Source organism: Anas acuta, chromosome 1, assembly GCF_963932015.1.
Source record: "Anas acuta chromosome 1, bAnaAcu1.1, whole genome shotgun sequence".
Taxonomy (NCBI): Eukaryota; Metazoa; Chordata; class Aves; order Anseriformes; family Anatidae; genus Anas; species Anas acuta.
The window spans coordinates 91,398,958-91,421,553 of record NC_088979.1 but is presented as its reverse complement, the minus strand read 5'-3'; positions in this window follow the sequence as shown (position 1 = coordinate 91,421,553).

Sequence of the window (22,596 nt, the reverse complement as noted above, 5' to 3'; positions counted from 1 at the left end):
TCCTTTAAGGTACCTGTAGAGTGTGATAAAGTTGCCCCTGAGCCTTCTTTTTTCCAGGCTGAACAATCCCAGCTCCCTCAGCCACTCCTTGTAAGACTTGTTCTCCAGACCCCTCACCAGCTTTGTTGCCCTTCTCTGGACTCACTTGAGCACCTCAATGTCCTTCTTGTAGCAAGGGGCCCAAAACTGAACACAGTACTCGAGGTGCGGCCTCACCAGAGCTGAGTACAGGGTGACAATCACTTCCCTAGCCCTGCTGGCCACACTGTTTCTTATACAAGCCAGGATGCTGGTGGCCTTCTTGGCCACCTGAGCACACTGCTGGCTCATATTCAGCCAACTGTCAACCATCACTCCCAGGTCCTTCTCCACCAGGCAGCTTTCCAATCACTCCTCTCCCAGCCTGTAACTCTGCTTGGGGTTGTTGTGCTCCAGGTGCAGGACCCAGCACTTGGCCTTGTTGAACCTCATACAATTGGCTTCAGCCCATTGGTCCAGCCTATCCAGATCCTCCTGCAGAGCCTTCCTGCCCTCGAGCAGATTGACACACGCACCTAACTTGGTGTTGTCTGCAAACCTACTGAGGGTGCACTCGATGCCCTCATCCAGATCATTGATAAAGATATTAAAGGGAACTGGCCCTAGTAGTGAGCCCTGGGGGACTCCACCAGTGAGCGGCCTCCAATTGTATTGAACTCCATTCACCATGACTCTGGGCCCGGCTATCCAGCCAGTTTCTAACCCAATGAAGCCTACACCAGTCCAAGCCATGAGCAGCCAGTTTCTTAAGGAGAATGCTGTGGGAGACAGTGTCAAAAGCCTCACTGAAGCCAAGGTAGACCACATGCACAGCCTTTCCCTCATCCACCAGGCATATCATCTAGTCATAGAAGGAGATCGGGTTCATCAAGCAGGACCTGCCTTTCATTAACCCATGCTGATTGGGCCTGATCACCTGCTTGTCCTGCAAGTGCTTCATGATGACACTCAAGATAATCTGCTCCATGAGCTTCCCTGGCACTGAGGTCAAACTAACAGGCTTATAGTTCCCCTGGTCTACTCTCAAGCCATTCTTGTATATGGGTGTCACATTTGCTAGCCGTCAGTCAGCTGGGACCTCCCCCGATAGCCGGGACTGCCGATAAATGATGGAAAGCGGCTTGGCCAGCTCCTCTGCCAGTTCTCTCAGTACCCTTGGGTAGATCCCATCCAACCCCATCGACTTGCATACATCGAAGTGCTGTAGCAGGTAGCTAACCATTTCCTCGTGGATTGTGAGGGCCACATCCTGCTTCCCATCCCCTTCCACCAGCTCAGGGTACAGGGTATCTAGAGAACAATGGGTATTGCTGCTAAAGACTGAGACAAAGAAGGCATTATGTACCTCAGCCTTTTCCTCATCTCTAAATTTCCCCCCACATCCAGTAAAGGATGGAGATTTTCTTGTATTGTATTTCCAAGGGACAAAAATTGTCCCCTGGGTGAGTCAGGAATGAAATTGGTTCAATGTTTAAATAATTATAGTGAAAAGGTATGTTTTGTAGAGTTAGTTCTGCTTTTTAACCATTGAGGAGGAAAAGGAATTTGTTTAAAGCTGTAATTGCTGAGGAAGTCTCTGGAAAGAAAACAGATATTTCTATCAGATAATTGGTTTTCTTCATATACTGAGGTACTTGGAAGTTTATTGGAGCTAGTAACTGTCTAATTTAGTCAATTGTCTCATATTACAACATGTATTAGTTTGATAGTTTAAGATTATTATTTTTTTTTTACTAACCACACTGTCTTCTCAATTGACTATATACCCATCCAACACATCCAGAAATATCTCCATTTTAAAAGTATGAACTGACTGAGATGAAAAATGTGTGTTTTCAGAGGCAGTCTCTAAGCGTATAGTCAGACACTTCCAGAGAGATCTCTTTTTCAAAACATTTAGTGGCATTTTAGCTACCAAGCTGATGCTATTTGCTTCATTTGAGCTGATAGGTGTTTAGTGCTTTAGAAAATTAAGACAGTTATTTGAGTGCCTAGCAGGGAATAAACAGCATAATTTTAGACATCCATTTTTAGAATCTTGTATCTTGGTTTGAATCTTATACTGAATATAGGAGGGGATATTAAAATAAACTTGTAGCTTGCCAGGAAACTGACTTTTTAATGAGGACTTGTAAATTCAGAAATTACCTATGTCTTTCAGAAAATATATATATATTTAGATATTTATTAAAAACAAAAGTGATATCCTACAGAAACAGGAACACAAATTCTTATGTCTTAGAAAGCATCTTTCGCTGCAGAGGTGAAATCAGATCATAGCAAACTGCTGTTGCCTAAGAACTGAATAGCTGTTCATGGCAGGGACTCTCCTACTGATTGGTTGGTAGGTGCACAGAAAGAGGCAGCCTTCAGGTGTCCTGCAGAGGAAGTGTCCCTCGTTTTGCTTGGCACTGGGGGTTGTTTCCACTGACACTCTCTTACTGGCTCTATCTGATGAAATGCTATGGCAGCCTGTGCTTTCAGCTTGTCAGGAAGGAATGTACACTAGACCCTGTCCATAGCCATCATGCCAGTTCCAAGGATAGATTTTAACCCATTCATTATTCACCTGTTTTAGCAGGTTGTCATGACAATGATGGTTGCTAAATGCAAGGCAAACAAAGCAGATAGTGCTGGAGGATGTGTGAATGATGAGATGCTTGTATGACTCATCTACAGTCATTCCAGTGGCCTAAAGTGTCCAGAGACATCGTTACCTGATGCTTTCTGCAATGTGTCTAGAAATATACAGTCTTGACTGCCTTGGTGGTTGGTCTTGAATCATGGCTGCTGAGGAATAGCTGCTTGATTGGTTTAGTTCTTGCTGTTTTGGTCAACTGCCACACAAAATCCTCTCTGAACCAAGCTATGACAACCCTCACAAATTTGTTGGCATTTTCCATGCCTTGGGCTCATCTTTCAAATGTAAAAATAAAAATGCTCTTCCCCCCAACCTCCCCAATTCAGAAAACAGCTCTATGCAGGAATATTGCCATGTACTAAGTGATCATGGGATTGCTAGGGATGCAGCAACAAAACTGCCAGCAGTCAATCTAATAACACATCCCAGCAGGCTATGGAACCTAAAGAGCCAGCTACAAATTGACAGGATAACATTCAGCTGGCGAGGAACCGAAATTGTTTTGGGGCTTGCCATGATGGTAGTGATTTATATCGTGTCTATGCAACTGCTATCAACTTTCCAGACAGAGCTGAAAATAAAACCCTCACAGGGAAAGATCCTGCTGAGAGCCACAAATGGGATAGGAGTGGGCTCTAGGGAAGGAAGAGAAATCAAATGCTACAGCATTTTAATTAAGTTTTATGCAAGTACTAAACAATGAGAATGTACCTTATTTTTTGCAATATTTATTACTGTACTTTCTGATACCGGAATGGGTTGGGTTGATCTTGGCCAGCTGCTGGGCACCCACCCAGCCACTCTCCCACTCCCCCTCCTCAGGAGACAGGCACAGAAAAGAAAATGAAAAGTCTTGTGTGTTGAGCTGAAGGCAGGGAGGCCACACCTCACTGCATTGCAGAGCCAACTGGAAGCAGCTGTGTCCAGCACAGGGCAGCCCCAACCTCCTCCCACAAAGGCTATCCCTGCAGCCCACCTCTGCCAAAGCCTTGACAACAACACTCAATAAACAGTTGTTAAACTATTCCTTTTTAAATAATATTTTTGGCTTGGTATGCAGAAACCTAATTTACTTGCTATTACTTCTCCCTCTCAAATGCACTTAAAAATGCCAACCAGTGTATCATATCTTTAAGTACTTGTGCCAGCTACATTTCTGGAGGGTTGCACTGGCAAATGGTTTTTTTTTGTTGTTTGTTTGTTTGTTTGTTTGTTTGTTTTGTTTTGTTTTTTGACTACTTATGCCATGTGGTACACCAGTTTAATAAGATATATTTACAGAGCAGTGCTGAAAACAAGGAAATTATCAGAAGTGTAGCTAGATAAAGGCCAATTTCTGAGTGCTATGCATGTAATCAGCTTTTAATGTTGCGTGGTGTCTTCTACTTGAACCTCCAGGACTTTGTCCTGATTTCTCTACTAACTTAAATGACAGGTGCTTTACACCATTTCTTAGTCAAATGAACCAGGTTGTACAAGCTGACACAGGTCTGTAAAGACCATAGATCAGGAAAGTGACTCTATAGAATTTTGTATCTTCTCTGCAATAGGAGTTTTCAGCATTTTTCCCTTTCCCTTTCCCCTTCATTTCTCCTTTTCCATTTTCCTTTTTCCTTTTTCCTTTTGCTTTTCCTTTTCCCTTTTCCTTCCCATGATTTTGCAGGTTGCAGTTTTTCATGATTAACTTTAATGAAATGCAACATGGCAGGAGATGAAGAAATTCACTGCAGCATCCACATCAGTCACAGTATCTTGCTCCTCAGCCCTGTGGTGAATTTAGGCCAGGAATAAGACAGCAAGAGTAACCAGAACTCTCTCTAGTAGGCTGACTGCAGGCCTGCTCTGCAGAAAGTCTGCACTGGATAGGAATTTGAGCCGACAGTCACAGAAATTGAGTCATTCTGTATATCTTGTGATTTGTAGTGCAAGTGGCATTGAATATTTTGGTTTTTAGTTAATTGTAATGTCAAACTTAACTGGTCAGTGGACTAAACTATGACCTAAAACTGCCAAGCAATACCTTAATTGGACACCGAGTTAATACAACCACTTAAAAAAAAAAAAAAAAAAAAAAAAAAAAAAAAAAAAAAAAAGGCTAAATGTGTAAGGGAAGTTCACTGAGGGAATATTCTTTTTAAGAAGACTATATGTATTCCATATACCTTAACAGTATTCATTTCTTCTAGCAAAATATCTCTCTATCAGAAAGCAGTGAAGTCGTCTTTAACTGCATAAGGCATCTTTCAAGCTGTGGTGGATTAGAGGAAGAGTTTATATGCTTGGTAACACTGACTAACCATTGAGGTAGGCTATCATTTGACATAGTAGCTATAGACCCCTGCCAGCAAAAATGCCTAAAACATCAGCAAGCTTCCAAGCGTGGTGTCCAGAAGTGGAAATCACCTCATGACTGCAAGCTGCATGTAGCACATTGCTATGAAAATACTGTTATAATTAACAAAACACAGCCGCCAGCTGATGTAGATCCAGTAGATCCAGCCTTTCAGAGCTTTATTTTTTTTTTTTTTTTTTTCTTTGAGGATTGAAGTTTAAAGAACCAAACCTGGCTGTCAGAAGAATTATTGTTTTCTTCAACTTGTGTGGATGTTGTCTACCTAGACTTCAGTAAGGTTTTTGACACTGTTTCCCACAGTGTTCTTCTGGAGAAACTGGCTGCTCATGATTTTGGTGGGCATACACTCTAGTGGGTAAAAAAGTGGATGGGTGTCTAGGCCCAAAGAGTTATAGTGAATGGAGTTAAATCCAGCTGGAGACCAGTCAATAGTAGTGTACCCCCGGGCTCAGTACTGGGGCCGGTACTCTCTAATATTTTTATCAATGATCTGGATGAGGGGATCGAGTTCAACCTCAGTAAGTTTGCAGATGACACCAAGTTAGGTACAAGTGTTGATTTGCTTGAGGGTAGGACAGCTCTACAGAGAGATCTGGATAGGATGGATTGATGGGCCAAGGCTACATGTATGAGGTTCAACAAGGCCAAGTGCTGGGCACTTGGGGCACTACAGCCACATACAATGCTACATGCTGGGGGAAGAGTGACTGGAGAGCTGCTCAGTGGAAAGGGACCTGGGTGTTTGGTCAATAGCTGGCTGAATATGAGTCAGCAGTGTGCTCAGGTGGCCAAGAAGGCCAACAGCATCCTGGCTTCTATCAGAAATAGCACAGCCAGGAGGACTGATTGTTCCCCTGTACTTGGCTCTGATGAGGCTGCACCTCAAATACTGTGTTCAGCTTTGAGCCCCTCATTACAAGAAGAACATCATGGTGCTGGAGCATGTCCAAAGAAGAGCAACAAAACTGGTGAAGGGTCTAGAGAACAAGTCATATGAGGAGCAGCTGAGGGTAATGGAGTTGTTTAGCCTAGAGAAAAGGAGGCTCAGGGGAGACCTTATCGCTCTCTACACTAACTCAAAGGAGGTTGTAGCAGGGTGGGGGGGTCGGTCTCTTCTCCCAAATAAGAAACAATAAGACAAGAGGAAATGGCCTCAAGTTGCACCAGGAGAGGTTTAAGATGGATATTAGGAAAAATTTCTTCACTGAAAGGGTTGTGAGGTGTTGGAACAGGCTGTCCAGGGAAGTGTTTGAGTCACCATCCCTGGAGCTGTTTAAAGGATGTGTAGATGTGGTGCTTAGGGACATGGTTTAGTGCTGGACTGGGCAGTTATAGATTAACCACTGAACTCAATGATCTTAGAGGTCTTTTCCAACCTGAATGATTTTATGATTTGTGAAGAAAAGATGGACAATGCTTGTGCTACTAAAGCTGCAGCCTACAAAAGGGGGACTAATGAGTTACTGAGGCTTACAGCTTTCCATCTTTTAGCTTATAACTTGGCGAACAAGTTTTCTGCAGCTGCTCCTCAAGCCTCTCATGCAGTTACCATATGCATTACATGCATATCAATGTTGCTTCCACTACAACTCAAACTTAATTTATCCTGAAATTGAAGCAAGTGCTAAATTAATCCTTTCAATGATTTCACTGTGCTATAATGAAAGTGCTCATTAGTCCAATATTTGCAGATGAGAAAACACTTAGCACAAGCAAATGTTTTTACTTATGCCTTGCACAGGTAACAGTTAATGTGTGGTCATAATGTGCCCTAGTTTCATTTGCAAAAAGTAAACAAGACAAAAAAATATAATTTAACAAATATTAGAGTATTCTGTTTTCATTAAGGTATCCTTGAGTGCATTTTAAAGGGTTTAACCAACAGAAATATCCACAACTTTATTCCAGTGCTTTTGTACTGGATACTGGCCCATCTTGAGAAGCTCAACATGATCTCAAAATGACTTTTTGCCCAATGAGAAGCTCAGCATGAACCAGCAATGTGTGCTTGCAGCCCAGAAAACCAACCATATCCTGGGCTGCATCAAAAGAAGTGTGGTCAGCAGGGTGAAGGGAGGTGATTCTCCCCCTCTGCTCTGCTCTCATGAGACCCCACCTGGAGCACTGCATTCAGCTGTGGGGCCCCCAGCACAAGAAAAACATGAACCTGTTAGACTGTGACCAGTGAAGGACCATGAGTATGATCAGAGGGCTGGAGCACATCTCCTGTGGGGACAGTCTGAAGGAGTTGGGGTTGTTGATCCTGTAAATGAAAAGGTTCTTGTGAGACCTTATAGCGGCCTTCCAGTACCTCAAGGGGGCCTACAGGAAAGCTGGGAAGGGACTCTGTCAGGGAGTGTAGGGATAGGACAAGGAGCTATGATTTTAAACTAAAAAAGAGTAAATTTACATTAGATATTTGGAAGAAATTCTTTCCTCAGAGGCTGGTGAGGCACTGACACAGGTTGCCCAGAGAAGCTGTGGATGTCCCATCCCTGGAGGTGTTCAAGGCCAGGCTGGATGGGGCTTTGGGCAACCTGGTCTAGCAGGAGGTGTCCCTGCCCGGGACAAGGGGTTTGGAATTAGATGGTCTTTAAGTTCCCTTTCAATCCAGCCTGTTCTATGATTCTATGATCCTAACAATGAATAATTTTACCTTCCACAGTATCCAAACTAAATAAACAAAGAAACCTCAGAATCTCATTTTGTTAGTGGTTTTAATGATTTACCTTATTGCAACAGCAGACGTTACCTCATAAATAAGAAGTCAGTACAAAATTTCACTTTTAGACTTCATTTTACTCACAACTTCATGGAAGTTGTCAGTGATCTGTAGATAACCTTTCCACAGCAGGGCTAGGGGCTACTGTTATGCCTGATGCCAGTTAGGACATTTCATATATCACTGGATGACATGAAAGCGGCATGGTCTTGAGTGGAAAAATGAAGCAGACCATGGTGCTCTAAGATGTCCTGCAAAAGCCTGATTGTTCTCTAGGCATCCCCAGTGTCTCCATCAATGTGCTTCTTCCCTGGTCATCTCAGTGCACTGAGGTTAACTTTCCATTTATAGTGGCTCTCAAATGGAACCTTAGATAATTTTTTTCCAAGGCACCCCAGATGCAGGCTTCTCTACATTTCTTATATGCAATTAGAAGTTGGGCATTGTTCTCAGACCTCCAAAGAGATTCAGACATGTGCATGCTTACATCCCACCAAAAAAATAGAGATTGAGTGTGACTCAGTGTGACTGTGGTACTTTTCCATATTTTTTGACTTTTTTTTCCCATTTAAATGCTATTTTAAAATGTTAGAATGACCCCTGGATACTGATATATGATGAGAGATAGTGGTCTTGGGGTTTTCTGTAAGATACCTGGACTAGAAAGTTAAGGCCCATACATTTGTTTCACATGTAGATTAATGTTAATCATTCATTGCAGTTCTGAGAACAGAGTCCAGAAAGTCATCTGGCAAAGTGTTTCCAAGGCAAGGCACATTTCATGGGGTTATGGACTGTCTCTCCTAATGAATGGCTGAGTGGCTTCTAAGTTTCCCTTGAAGAGATCAAATTATATCTTCCTGACTGTGATGGAAATCAGAAGATTTCTTCCACTGGAGGAGAGAGTACAGCATATTTTAGCTTTCTTATTTTAATATACAATTATACAGCTTCACAGGAACAGGAATGACAGGATGAAGAGCCAAAGCAAGACAGGCTGCTTTTTAACATAAGGGAAAGTATGAATTCCCTTAATTGAGTGCTCCTTAAATATGAGGCTTTTAGGACTTTTGAAGAAAGCAAGTTTTATCACAAGTAAGACTTTTCCAAGGTCTTATTAAACAAATTAAGATTTCTTTAAGCCCAGAGCCGAGGTGAGTGGGCAAGTATTAGATATGACTACTAGAATAGCCAGGCTTCATTCAAATTTATTATGACTCAACCCCCTTTTGCATAATGGAAAAGTAAGGTAGTTGCAGTAGTAGAAAAATGTTTAATGGTGTAATACTCTACAATTTAGAGCTTGGTCTATTCTTGGTTTTCATTCTGGAGTTGCAACACATTGGTGAAAATGGCAACATAAAGTCTTTTAAAAATGCTAATTTTCACAATATGTTAACATGCTTATGCAACTGAAAAGCATATTGATTCCCATGCCCTCTTCTTCTACTTCAACTACTGCTATTTAAAGTTTTGATTAAATGCAAAGCTTTTGCTTTGATTTCTTTAATGTTCTCTAGAAAAGGTGGAGCAATAAAGCAATTTATCATCTGCATTTGTGATAGAAAAGAAGCCATGGGTAGCCTTTCACAATGGAGGATCTTAAGAGGCGAGGAAATTAGGTTGATAAACTTTTCATACTTAGGTCTGTCATTTATAATTGTATCTGCAAGGTATTTAACATTCAGGGGTTTATATTCTTATTTGCTTCTGGGCTGTTGTTTCTCAGTCTTTTCTAATGAAGTTCTTCCTTTCTAGGGGAAAACCATGTCATTTGATGGGACAGTGGAAGTGTGCCAACATATATACCCACAGATAGAACCATGACTGTTGATGGTAAAAGATAAGGTAACTCGTTATCAGCTGGCAAACAGCCAACTGTATAGGAATTCCTGTTTTGTTGGTATGTGTGTGTGTTTGTTTCTTTGTTTTCCCTTTTATATGGGCTATCACCAGTTACTGGACCACAAGTGAGAAAACACTACCCTAGTGATGCCAAAGTGCAAGTATTTTTTTTATATAGAAATTGGAATGATGAAAAACTAACAGAAGAAACAGTGGAAGAAAAAGAGAAGATAAACTGTATTCTACATTTCTGTTCCCTTTCTAGTTGCAGTCAAATACCAGGTTGGGATGTGGTGCTGGTTTGTCACCAAAGACCAGCATTAGCTGGAAGAAATTGCTAAAACTAGTAGTTGGGAAATACTGTAAAAAAAAATACTTGGCAGAACTATGCTCCAGAGCAAATGCATGTTGCTACAATGAATGTCTGTATTCAAACATGTTTTATCTGGCCTTTGTCCGAGATACAGGGAAAGAGCATTACACTTAGCTTTGTTTAAAAGCTCTGTTTTCCTAGTATGAGCACTAGGAGCATAATTTATTTATTTTTAATAAAAAACAACCTTTCTGAGAAAATATCAGAGCATTCTATTGTCTATCAGTATTTGTGCAGGCTTCTGAAATTTACTCATTTAATTTCAGTGTAAAAAATGCCTGGAAAATGTTGCCACTTTCACATACAAATAAAAGAGTTCAGAGGCTGAATATAGTACTGTCCAGTTCCATAGCTTCTTTTAGTTTCTTTTAGACTTGTGTACAAATATCTCCACTAATATGTGTGGGTTTTTTTTCTTTCTTTCCTTATGATCATTCTTCAAAGTTAGACCAGACCATATTGATATGTTTCACAAAGCTTATTTTCTCAGGCTCCAGGTCATGTTTTTTCCTTAGTAAATAGTAAAAATCATAAGGTGGCAGTCCCTGCAACAGCACAGAGAGAATATCCTTTGCTTTGCAGTATGTCTTCATCTAAATTCATTTCAGGAAAAAATCAAATAAACGTGTATGAATGATAAAACAGACTCTTAGTTTTGTATGTAAGCACACAAAAAAAAAGAACTGCAGTGTTCTCAGTAATCTGTTCCACAAACTACTCATTGGAATTGGAAGCAGGTATCTTCATGTAGTTATATGAACTGATAAGATACAGGGGCTGTCAGGGCTCTGACAAGTAAATCTTAATTTCTTGGAGGAACCTGGAAAAAGAACGTTATGCCTATACAGGGGTGGTGGAATCAGCAGCCTGGGTAGTAAACCCACTGTACTGGGAGGCTGATGCTTCCGACTGACATTGGAATGATCCTATGGCTTAGCCAGGATGGTGGTTGGGCAGCTGGTGGGCATGGCTGGATGGGGCTGTGACGACCCTGAGCAATCCCAGAAGGGAAAGGGAAAGAGACAGAGGCAGTGGATTTCTTCATTTCTGCTCCCCTGGTCCTGTCCCAGCAAAGTGGGTGCCGAGAAAGTCTGAAGAAGGAACATTTTACAAAATAAAAGTCTGAAAATATTCCTTTTCAAAGTGTCAGTGGTGTATGATTGACTGACTATCCACTTTGGAGATTTTGATGAGTTTTGTTACAACAATTTTTATGCTTTTTGAAGAGCAGAGAAGAGAGGGGAAATCAAGAAGATGGAAACACTTTGTCAGTATATGTTGGTTTTCACTATACGCATCCTCTGTCATGAATTAACCAGAAGATCACAAAAGCATCATGCAAAAAAATCTGTCACATATATTTTTTTTAATTAAAATGAAATTTTCAAAAGATGTTTTAAAAATCTGAAGCCCACGGTCTCACCCAGAAAAGTTTGTTGTAGGATTTCCTTTTCAAGTACAAATTTAGTACTGTGACCAAAAGTAAAGTATTTCTGCACTGAAGAGTCAGCATTCTCCAGTCTCCATGAATTAAATTGAAAGTGAAAAGGCATTTCAGGCAAAAGGAAGCAAAGGAACAAATATCTTAATAGGTTTTCTCTTGCTTTTTTTTTTTTTTTTTTTTTTTTTTTTACAGAGACAATAAAATGATTAGGAAACTCGGAATTTATCAGTTACAATTAAAGTCAAAAAGAAAAGAAATAATATATGGATGGGGTATTGGAAAACTCATTCTTGATACCACTTACCATGAACTGATGAAACTGAGGAGTATATTGGAAGAATATCAACCCCCTTTTTGAAATTCCGCATCCAGATCATTACCACAAACTATGAGGTTTATTAAAAAAGTATTTTAAAAAGTTGTGTAGGTTTTTCTTTTCTGTAAGTCTTCCAGCCAAATATAAAAAACAAATGTCAAGTTTCCCACTTACTAATTATGAATGAGTGGTATTCACCTGTTGCCCTGCCCTGCAAAATCCTACGTCTGTATCTGCAAGGAGACAACTGCAGCCCAAGGAGCAGTGGCCTCTGTGAGAAAAGTTCAGCAGCTACCCCATGTTAGATAAAAGCCCAATTCAGCCAGCTCCAAAAGGGACCCGCTGCTGGACAGAGCCAAGTCAGGGAGTGACAGTGGTTGGGCCTCTGGGAGAACAGACTTAAATAAGGGGAAAAACTGCTGTGCAACATCAGCTGGGAGAGTGAGGAGTGAGAAGCAGCTCTGCAGATGCCAAGGTCAGTGCAGCAGGAGGGCAGGAGGTGCTCCAGGCAGGCAGCAGCAGTTCCCCTGCAGCCTGTGGAGAGGCCCCTAGAGGAGCAGGCTGTCCCCCTGCAGCCCATGGGTCCCACATGGAGCAGATCTCCACGCTGCAGCCTGTGGAAGAGCCCCCGGTGGAGCAGGTGGATGTGGCCTGGAGGAGGCTGCGGCCCATGGAGAGCCCTGGCAGGAGCAGGCCCTGGGCCGGAGCTGCAGCCCATGGAGAGGAGCCCACGCAGGAGCAGGGCTTCTAGGGGCAGCTGCCACCCACCCGTGGGGGACCCGTGCTGGAGCAGTTTGCTCCTGGGGGATGGATGGACCCCGTGGGACGGAGCCATGTGGGAGCAGTGCTTGAAGAGCTGCTGCCTGTGGGCACCCCTACAGGCTCAGTTCGGGAAGGACGGCATCTCAAGGGAGGGACCCCATGGGGAGCAGGGGCAGGGAGTTACCATGAAGGAGAAGCGGAGATGATTGTCAGGGAGTGACCCACAGCTGCCATTCCCCATTCTCCTGTGCTGCTTGGTGGGAGGAGGTGGAAGAGGGTGGATGGATGGAAGGTGTTTTTAGTTTCTTACTGTTCTGTTCCACTAGTGATAGGCAATAAATTATATTAATCTTCCTATGCTGAGTCTGTTTTGCCCATGATGGTAATTGGTGAGTGATTTCCATGTCCTTATCTCAGCCCCTGGGACTTTTTCATTGTATTTTCTCCCCATTTCCTTTTGAGAAGGGAGAGGTGAGAGTGCGGTTGTGGTAGAATTCAGGTGCATAGCAGGGAAAAACCACCAACAATCTACTTTATAGAAAGTGCAATGCCTTTGTTTGTGAGGCTGAAATGACAAATTTGGATTATTGTACCTCACTTGTATTCAATATGAGATTGTTTTTATCTTCTTAAAGTATTTGAGTTTCAAAGAACATGCATGAAATGAAGGATACGATGGAGGACCAAGAGGACTAATACAGAACAATACAATTCAGTACTTTTGGATTTAATTTTTATTTTATGTAATTCACTAAAAAACAACTAGACAACTAGTAATAACTAGATAGCTATAGAAATATATGAATACTCTCAAGGAGGTACTCATTACTTGATACTTGAAGGGAGAGGGACTGAAGGAAAGACGATCAATAAGAAAGGTGCATAAAAGCATTCCTGGTCTCAAAATCAGACCTCTTCTTGGTGTGTCAAGCTGTATACTAACACACTTGTCATGAAAAAAATGCAGTTTATTTTCTGAAAACCAAAGCTACAAAAATCTCAGTCTGGATATAAGTCTTTTAGAAAGACTTAGAAATCCTGCCTTCTCTAACATCTGTGCCATTAGTGAAAATGTGCCATTACACCTCTGAAACTATGATTTTGGTCATGATGTTATTTGCATTTTACGGGAACCCATTTTGATGATATGTACTAATTGTTTCTCTTTGCTGAATGTTTGATGGCAGGGAAAAGTAATTTACCTTTACTCTGAAAATATGCTTCTGTGCTTTAATGGCATGCTTACCAGTGGGGTTTTTGTTTGTGTGATAGCTGACTGCAGTGCTGTTTGGTTTGGGGAAGGGGTGACAGAAGAGGGGCTACTAAGTGGGACTGGTAGGGAAAGAAATTTGGCATGTTCTGAAGGTTGAACATTGAGGTTAAAAAGTGGAAGGTCATTCACTACTGCATACAGTAATGATGGAGGGCCTACATCTCATGTTTTGCATTGGAGAGTTCAGTGGAAGATACCTCAGTCAATTACAGATACTACTGAAGCTGTATGGACTGCTTTTTTCGTGTGTAAAAATAGAGCTGCTCTACAACACATAGAGGATGGTGGGCCTGGATACCTTACGTGTGGTTTATGAGATGGCAAAAGTCTTATGACAGACACAATCATTGTGAACATTGTTTTAACCCTTCTGACACTTCTGGCTTAAGGGAAATCCCCTATCTCTTTTTGCTCACATCAGTTATTCTAAACTCATTTTATTTTTTGGATCCTTCTTCCTTGGAAAAATACAGTATTTTTTATGTTACATCAAACCTTTTTTCTCCTGTAACCTTTTCCCGTAAGGAATCAGATGTGGATGTATTTTGCTTTTCACAAAGCTAAGGCATGCACATGCCTTTTGTGATTACCTTATGGAAATGTGAGATGACAACAATTAAATTTTAATCTGACCCCAGCATATACTAAGACAATAACTGCTTCTTTATTTTTCTAATTAGGATATTTTGTAAAAGGCTACGTTAGAAAAGAAAAGCTTCTAAATGCTCAATCAAATCCAGGTCTCTACTTCTCTAGCTCCACAAACTCATTGCTCTCTCTTCAAGAAACTCCTGCACCAATAACTCAGCTTTGATATTTTTATGTGTCTCTGGTCATGCACAAAACAGTCTGACCTGGTCAAGATGATCAATCATATAGTGTAATAAAAAATCTAATGCAAAAAATGGCCACAGTCTATGAACAGCCTCAAAGCTAAGAGCAGTTTATAAGACTTCAGCATCACTGAATTCAGCAGAAGGAACTAAATACCTTCTGCTGGGAGAAGGTGAGGAAATGGGATAATTAAATTATCTAAATACACTGACTGCAGATTCTTTCTTCATTCAGTAAATTAGCTGATGATAAAACATTCATGATAAAATTTATCTATGAGGTACCTAACAGTGCATAGTTTATTTCTCAGAGATTTGCTTATCATGGAGGCAATCTGTAAACCTGGTCACATTAAAAAAAAACAGGTTATCTGTCTAGTTCCTGATTTTATTGCAGTAATTACTGTAGCCAAAGACACTTTCCATTTTCATGATACTTCCTGTAGCAGGATTACATTTGAAATCTTAACAACATTCTATTTATCTGTAAAATTGTTAAGCAGCATCTATCCTAATAGGTGAAATCTGTCTGCTTTCCAGAAACCAGATACTGAAAACAGAAATCTGCCTGGGGCAAAGAGTCTCAAGCAGGGTCTAGTTTTGTAACTCTGTGAACTCAGGCAGTGCTCCCTAGGGCAAATTGTGTTTGTGTTAAAATAACGCTATATCCAAGCTCATTTGTTCTTCAACAGGTTTGCTGTATTCCATCTGGAATCACTAGCTGGGGTCAGCAATGTCTGTATATAATTGTGTGGTCTTTTGAACAGCTCAGAGCATGAAGTTCACTTGTGTTCAGGATGTATTGACAAAATCTTATCCTTACATAAAAACGAAACAAAGCAAAACAACAACAACAACAAAACTTGTACAAGGGCTTGGAAATAGCCTTGTAGTTAACTTGGCTGCAGGGTTCAGTTGTCTGTCTAGGAAAACACACCTGAAGATTATCAGTTGACATTTTGTACAAAACACAATCTGTCGTATCTTTGGACATATGTTTTCCTACTGGTAGATACTGGTATATGTGATGAAATTGTATGAGAATGTGAGTGTAGAGAGTGATCTGGATTGTTGCAGTTGGTGTCCTCAGGATTTCAGCAGTGAAGGATGTATTCAAATCAGTGTTTTTAATATTCAGTGATAGTTATTCTCCAGTTTGGCCCCTGCTTGGTCCTGTGGGAATGTGCAATTAAGCACTCTGGGAAGTGTGTGAGTGGAGGAAATCTTTTGATTTGTTTTAAACCTGTGGCCTGAAGATATTAATTTTTGTACTGTGAGAAATACTTCATAATCATTCCCTTTTCACCTTCTTGTTCACAGAGATATGTGTGTAGCTACTACACCATCCTCCTCCCTATACAGTCCTCTCATTCAAGTAGAAGAATCTTTTTATTTTTATTTATTTCCTGTCAACATGTTTGACTTCTTCAGCGGGACCTTTCACTGTAGTAAATCCACAGAATGACACCTTGCCCAGGTAAGAATCATTACTTATGCCTCATGAAATGGGAAGATCAGTTCTCCTTAAACCTGGCTTGAAGACGTGGGTGCCACAGGAGGCACACAGAGGCATCCTTTCTAGGTTTTTTCCCAATTCTTTTTTCCTACTGTTCTTTTTCAGTCTTGACCCCTGCTGACTACCAACTCAATGTTTTCATTGAGCTGACCTCAATGACTCCTCCCTCTTTGCAGTTGTAATTGCTTATTTAGAGTTCTTAATTACGCATGTGAACTTATTTTTCACAGGTACATCTCACTTACCAACACAAAATTTAACTAAACATTTTATTGCTCACCAATGAAATCTTGCTTTCATTCTTTACAACCAGCTTTAGTTTTTTATTATCCTACATAATTTTATAGTACCAACAACTATTTGTCACTTTACTAGCTGCCCATGCTTTCAGATCTCTCAGGAATATGTTGCAAAGCACTGATGTTATCACGTATTGCTGTAGGATCCCATCCCTGACACTGACAACAGAAAGGCTGACCACTAGTGCTACCCTTCCTTCTCTACCTTCCTATCAGTTAATAATCAAAGTAAAATAAGCTCTTTCAGAAACCTTGCCAAAAGCATTCTGAACATACAGGGGTGTTGTGGTGGTTTTACCATGCTGGGCAGCTGAACTCCACCAAAACTGCTCTCTCATTCCCCCTCCTCAAAGGGAAAGGGGGAGAAAATGCAGCAAAAAGGGGTCAAGGGTTGGGATAAGGACAGGGAGATCACTCATAAATTATCATCATGGGCAAAGCAGACTCAGCATAGGAAGATTAATATAATTGATTGCTTACTGATAACAGATTAGAGCAGTGAAAACTGAAAGGAAACTAAAAACACCTTCCCAGCCATCTTCCACCTCTTTCCCCCAAGTGGTGCAGGAGAACAGAGAATGGGGGCTGTGGTCAGTCCCTGAGATTTTGTCTCTGCCACTCCTTCAGGGTCACTCCCTGCTCCTGCTCCCCATGGGGTCCCTCCCACGGGATGCCATCCTTCCCAAACTGAGCCTGCAGGGGTGCCCACAGGCAGCAGCTCTCCAAGCACTGCTCCCACATGGCTCCATCCCACGGGGTCCATCCATCCCCCAGGAGCAAACTGCTCCAGCACGGGTCCCCCACGGGTGGCAGCTCTCCCCAGACCCCCTGCTCCTGTGAGGGCTCCTCTCCATGGGCTGCAGCTCCGGCCCGGGGCCTGCTCCTGCAGGGGCTCTCCATGGGCCGCAGCCTCCTCCAGGCCACATCCACCTGCTCCACCGGGGGCTCCTCCACCCATGGGGGGGCTGCAGCATGGAGATCTGCTCCATGTGGGAACCCATGGGCTGCAGGGGGACAGCCTGCTCCTCTAGGGGCCTCTCCACAGGCTGCAGGGGAACTGCTGCTGCCTGCCTGGAGCACCTCCTGCCCTCCTGCTGCACTGACCTTGGCATCTGCAGAGCTGCTTCTCACTCCTCACTCTCCCAGCTGATGTTGCACAGCAGTTTTTCCCCTTATTTAAGTCTGTTCTCCCAGAGGCCCAACCACTGTCACTCCCTGACTTGGCTCTGTCCAGCAGCGGGTCCCTTTTGGAGCTGGCTGAATTGGGCTTTTATCTAACATGGGGTAGCTGCTGAACTTTTCTCACAGAGGCCACCCCTGCATCCCCCCACTACCAAAACTTAGCCACATAAACCCAATACAGGTGTGTCTTGACAACATTATAACTCTCTCAGTCCCTGATTTGTCTAAAGAGCTTTGACAGGTTTGTGCAGCACAACTTCATTTCACAAAGCCATGAAGCTTCTTCTGTCAAAGAGAAAGATTTTCCCATGCTTTCTCTATTTCTCTTGTTTATTGTAGATTTGCCCAGGACAGCCATCACATTTGCTGCACAAGTAATAATAAGCCTAGCAGTAGTAGTATTTTTCAGCTATGGATTTTAAAGCATTTCTTAAAGCAGCCAGCACTCATTACAGATGAGGAAAATAGAGGGCAAAAAAATTAAAAGTGTTACAAGACTGGCAGAAATTAACTGTTGGGGGTGGACCTGGAAACAAGGCTCCCTTTTTTCCCTGTGTTGGTCCTGCATTTTGTTGCAGTGTGGCTAAAGAAGGAGCTTTTCAGCCCCGCAGAGCTAATACTATGGGATTTGTACTCATTCCTATTAAAAATACTTTAAGAGTTGAGCTCTAATTTTTGCTTGGGAAGCGGTATCTACTCAGGGCTATTTTGCTCTTCTTTTAAATGTTGCTTCTTTGTTTGTTTTCTGCCAACCCTGTACCTCCCTGAAAAAGCAATATCCAGCACAGTTTCCCCACCCATAAAATTTGACCTTTGTCCAGCATAGATTTCATGTATGACTTGCTGCTTGTTCCTGATGGTTCCACTATCTGACTGCAAAAAACAAGCTGAATTATTTCATACTTTTGTCCTGAATGTCTTTCCCCCCTACCAGGGGTATTGACATTTCACTCATTTATCGTCATGACTAGTATGAGACTGATGAAATGATGCATTAAGGTGACAGGCAAGTTTTATATTAATAAATTTAGGAGAGCATGTTACCAAATGTAGAAAGCTGAAAATAGACAATACCAAATGGATGCCTGTAAATTTTATGCTGCCATGATGTTATATACTCAAGATATGTCAGAGGTCACAGTGAAACTGGAAATATTTCGTAATTGTAGAATAGATTGATGATATTTCTTATGTCTTGTCTGGCTTACCTACCAGAGTTCAAATGTACAAAAAGCAAATAATTTTTAGAATTTTATTCTGTAATCATATTCTGTAATCAAAAAGAAAAAAAAAGAAAAAAAAAAAAAAAAAAGCTTTTCCATAGGCTCCAAAAATTTGGGACCCAAAAATCCCAGAAGAAAAATGTAGCATATATAACTAGAATTATAGGAACCTTCTTTTATTTCTACATACATGCTAACCAAAAGAATAAATGTTATGAAAATTTCAGATGACATTTGAGAGAGAACAGAATATTTTCTGTCCTAAAATGATGTCTGTGAATTTGTTAAAAACACTGAAGACTATTTCCTATAAAATAAGCAATCTCTTCTGATATCATTTCAGACTTCAGACATTTCAAACTGAAATGATAGTCGCCTTTTTATTTTCCAGTTTCTTCAGTTTCTTCACAGTTTTTAATGTGAGCTATTGGAATGAGGAAAGAGGAGCAGCTTTCATCATGTTTTCTTTGTTTTGATTTCGAGAGAACAATAGAAAGAAAATCACATATCCAAAACCTTTTATGAAAAGAAAGATAAAAAATTATAACTGCCTACATAAATACGCACCTACACACACATAAGTACACCAGAGCCACTGCATTAGCAAAGAAAACAAATCATTTTTGTTTTGTCCTCCCTCTGAGACATGGAGTTCAAAACCTGCTCCCAATTTTTTTTTCACATCATCACTCTGTAGTTGTGGCCACTCAGGAGCCTTCAGGGGTTTGGCAGGTGCTGCAGCCAGGGCTGCTGCAGCTCTGGAAAGACACCTGGGCAGGCAGGGCAGTGCTGAGATGGAAAAGCAGAGTATGAAGGAAGACGACACAGAAGAGAAGTCTCTTGAGTGCAAACTGGATGTGCCTCTGAGATCAGGTCCTTGCCCTCCAGACCTCAACCCACCCTGGAAAACTACTTAATACACAGTGCTGACCTAGAAGTCCTCCTGGGCTATATTTAAGAATTTTCTAGCTTTTTTTTATTTTTTTTTTTTTTGTCTTTACTACTAAATCTGGTGGATCACATGCATAACTTCAGTAATTCATCACAAATCCATTTACTTTGCTAGCTCTGCATGTCTTCACCTCTGCAGCAACTTTTACTCATTGCTTTTCAAAGGTGCCTTCATTTGTATGCTTGTGCTTCAGAAACAAATGCAAGCTGATTTTCGTATGGACTTGAGAGAGTTGGATTTCCAACACAGGAGCTCTTTCATAACATAAAATAAGAAAAACATAAATGTATCTGACAGAAAGTCTAGCTGACAAAATGTGAGAGGGAAATGAAAGGAAAATGAACCAAATGTACCTACTACCAGGGGGTAAGAAAATCCCAGGTTTCACAAGGGAAGTTTATTAAGGAACAGATTTAGATCCCATTGAAAGCAATGGAAAGACTCCTACAGACATTTGTGGTCTTTTGGTGAGGTTTTAAACCCTTAAACTCTCAGTATCCTGTCAGCTTCCCTGTCACATCAAAATGTACTGAAAAATCTATCATAAGAGTAGAAAATACTTCAAAGAAAGTATGCACAGAACCCCATAGGAAAAGGTATGTTATAAATGTGAATGCTCAGTCTGATTTACTCCTTTCTTTGATATTAGAAATATACTGTAGCTGAAGACCTCCATTAGCATACCCAAATATGGAAAAAAAATGCCTTTAGTGGTCTCCATGTCCTTTGGCTGCTAGTATCCATTGCATAAAGGAATTCTGCTAATCACACAGTTAGAAATTTACTATCGTCTTTGTGCTTAAGATGGAAAGAAAAAGCCATTATGATGTTTTGCTTTCATTCTCCTAAAGAAAGCAGGCTTAATTTAGAAGGTCAAGCTTCCACTAGATTGGAAGGAAAAGCTGTAAAGCAGAGGTAAATTTCAGTAATCAGTTTCCCGTACCTGAGGGACATTATTAAAACACTTTCATGTGGAAGATCTAGTTCATTTGCAGCATTTGGACACATTCTCAGGGCTTGTAATAGAAGCCATGGCACGCTTCACTAGCTGTACACAGGAAGGTATAAGGCACACAGAAAGTTACACATGGAACAGACTGGAGATGGAATTAATGATGGAAGACGTTCCTTGTCGTCACATAAAAAAAATGAAAAACACACCAGAAAGTCAGCAAAACAATGAAATGTATTGCATAGACAATGATTTTTCATGTGTTCACAAATAAATACTAAAGAAATGGGGGAATCTCTACAACATGAAAACACCACTGAATGAAAACATCACTGAAAGCTATAAAAGTGAATATCTCCTTGTTATGGAAAAGCTAACCTGTAAGAAGAGAATAAAGTCAAGTGTGTATTTAGCTCAGCAAGATGAATTTTTTTTTTTTCTGTGCTCAGAGATTATTATTATTATTATTATTATTATTATTATTATTATTATTATTATTATTATTATTATTATTATTAAATAATTTAGTAGACATTGGATAACATGATCTGGGATAATATGACCAGTCTCTTTGATTTCTCATGTTTATCCAAACAGTGCTGTTTAATCCATTGTTAAACTGTAGTAATTTTGAAAAGAATAAAATTTAAGACAATTTCCCCAAATAACTATACCCTCTCTTAATTCAAAATTGTTAAATAACTTTAAGGTACTACTACAAATACAAAATAGTATTAGTGATTCACTAATATAATTCCTTATTTCCTTAGAAAATTTATGAGTCTTATCAAAGTTTCTGACTATTTTGAAGGAAAAAGTATCAATTCTGTCAGTAATAAGGTATTTCATTTCAAAGTTCCATGACTTGCCAAAAATCTTTCTTCACTTCTCTAAATAAAAAGAATTATTTATATTTCATGGCAGAGTTATGCAACACAAAACATGTTAAGAATAGCTAACATTTATGGGAGGGGCAATATATGGTGAACACCACTATCAGTTGATCAAAGCCTCTGCAACATTTCTAACATGCCAGAGGTCCTCTTGTAAAGTTACTGTTCTATGTGTATAATGCAAGCAAATCATTGAGGTTTTGAACGCAGAAATGTTTGAGAAGCTCCATACAAAAGAGGGGAAAAGTAATGATAAAAGGCAAACACAAACAGGATAAGCTCCTTCAGTCTTGTTCTTGTGAACAGCCAAAAGCTATTGTGATACAAAAGACCAAGAGCAATGACAATATACATAAAATAAGATAATCTGAACAATTTTAAAGTGTTTGCAAATGGTAAAGGAGATTGAGGCTGGCTGAACAGCAGCCTATCTCCAGCTCCACAGGTTTCAGAAAGCTCAGCAAAACCAACATTTTCAGAAATATGAAGCATGGCAAGATTCTGGGAACTTTGCAACTAGATTGGTAACTCTATACCTTGCCTCACCACAGGCTTCCTGTACACTGAAGGCACTGAAGAAGGCTTTGTTTCTGAAGGTAGCCCAGGTAGAGAACAGCACACAGATAAACACATATACCTATGTATACATACGTACATGTATGCATGTATAATATGCACCTATGCATACAGCCTGCCATAATGTGAGCAATTTGACTTTGCAGTGAGAGAAATTAATGGCTTGCTTTCAGAATTGCTTGCTCCTTAGAAATAAGAACATGTGAAATTAGTTATTTATCATTAGCAAGATTTGTAGACTATCTTGTAGAACCTAAACTGTAATGTTTTGAATAATGGTTTATGCATACCCATTGACAAGATAAACATGTTTTGTGAACCCATTGCTGAAGTCTTGTTGCACTCCAAATTGCTCACCTCCACACAGTCATGGTAAGTACCATGATGTGAAGCAGAATGCCT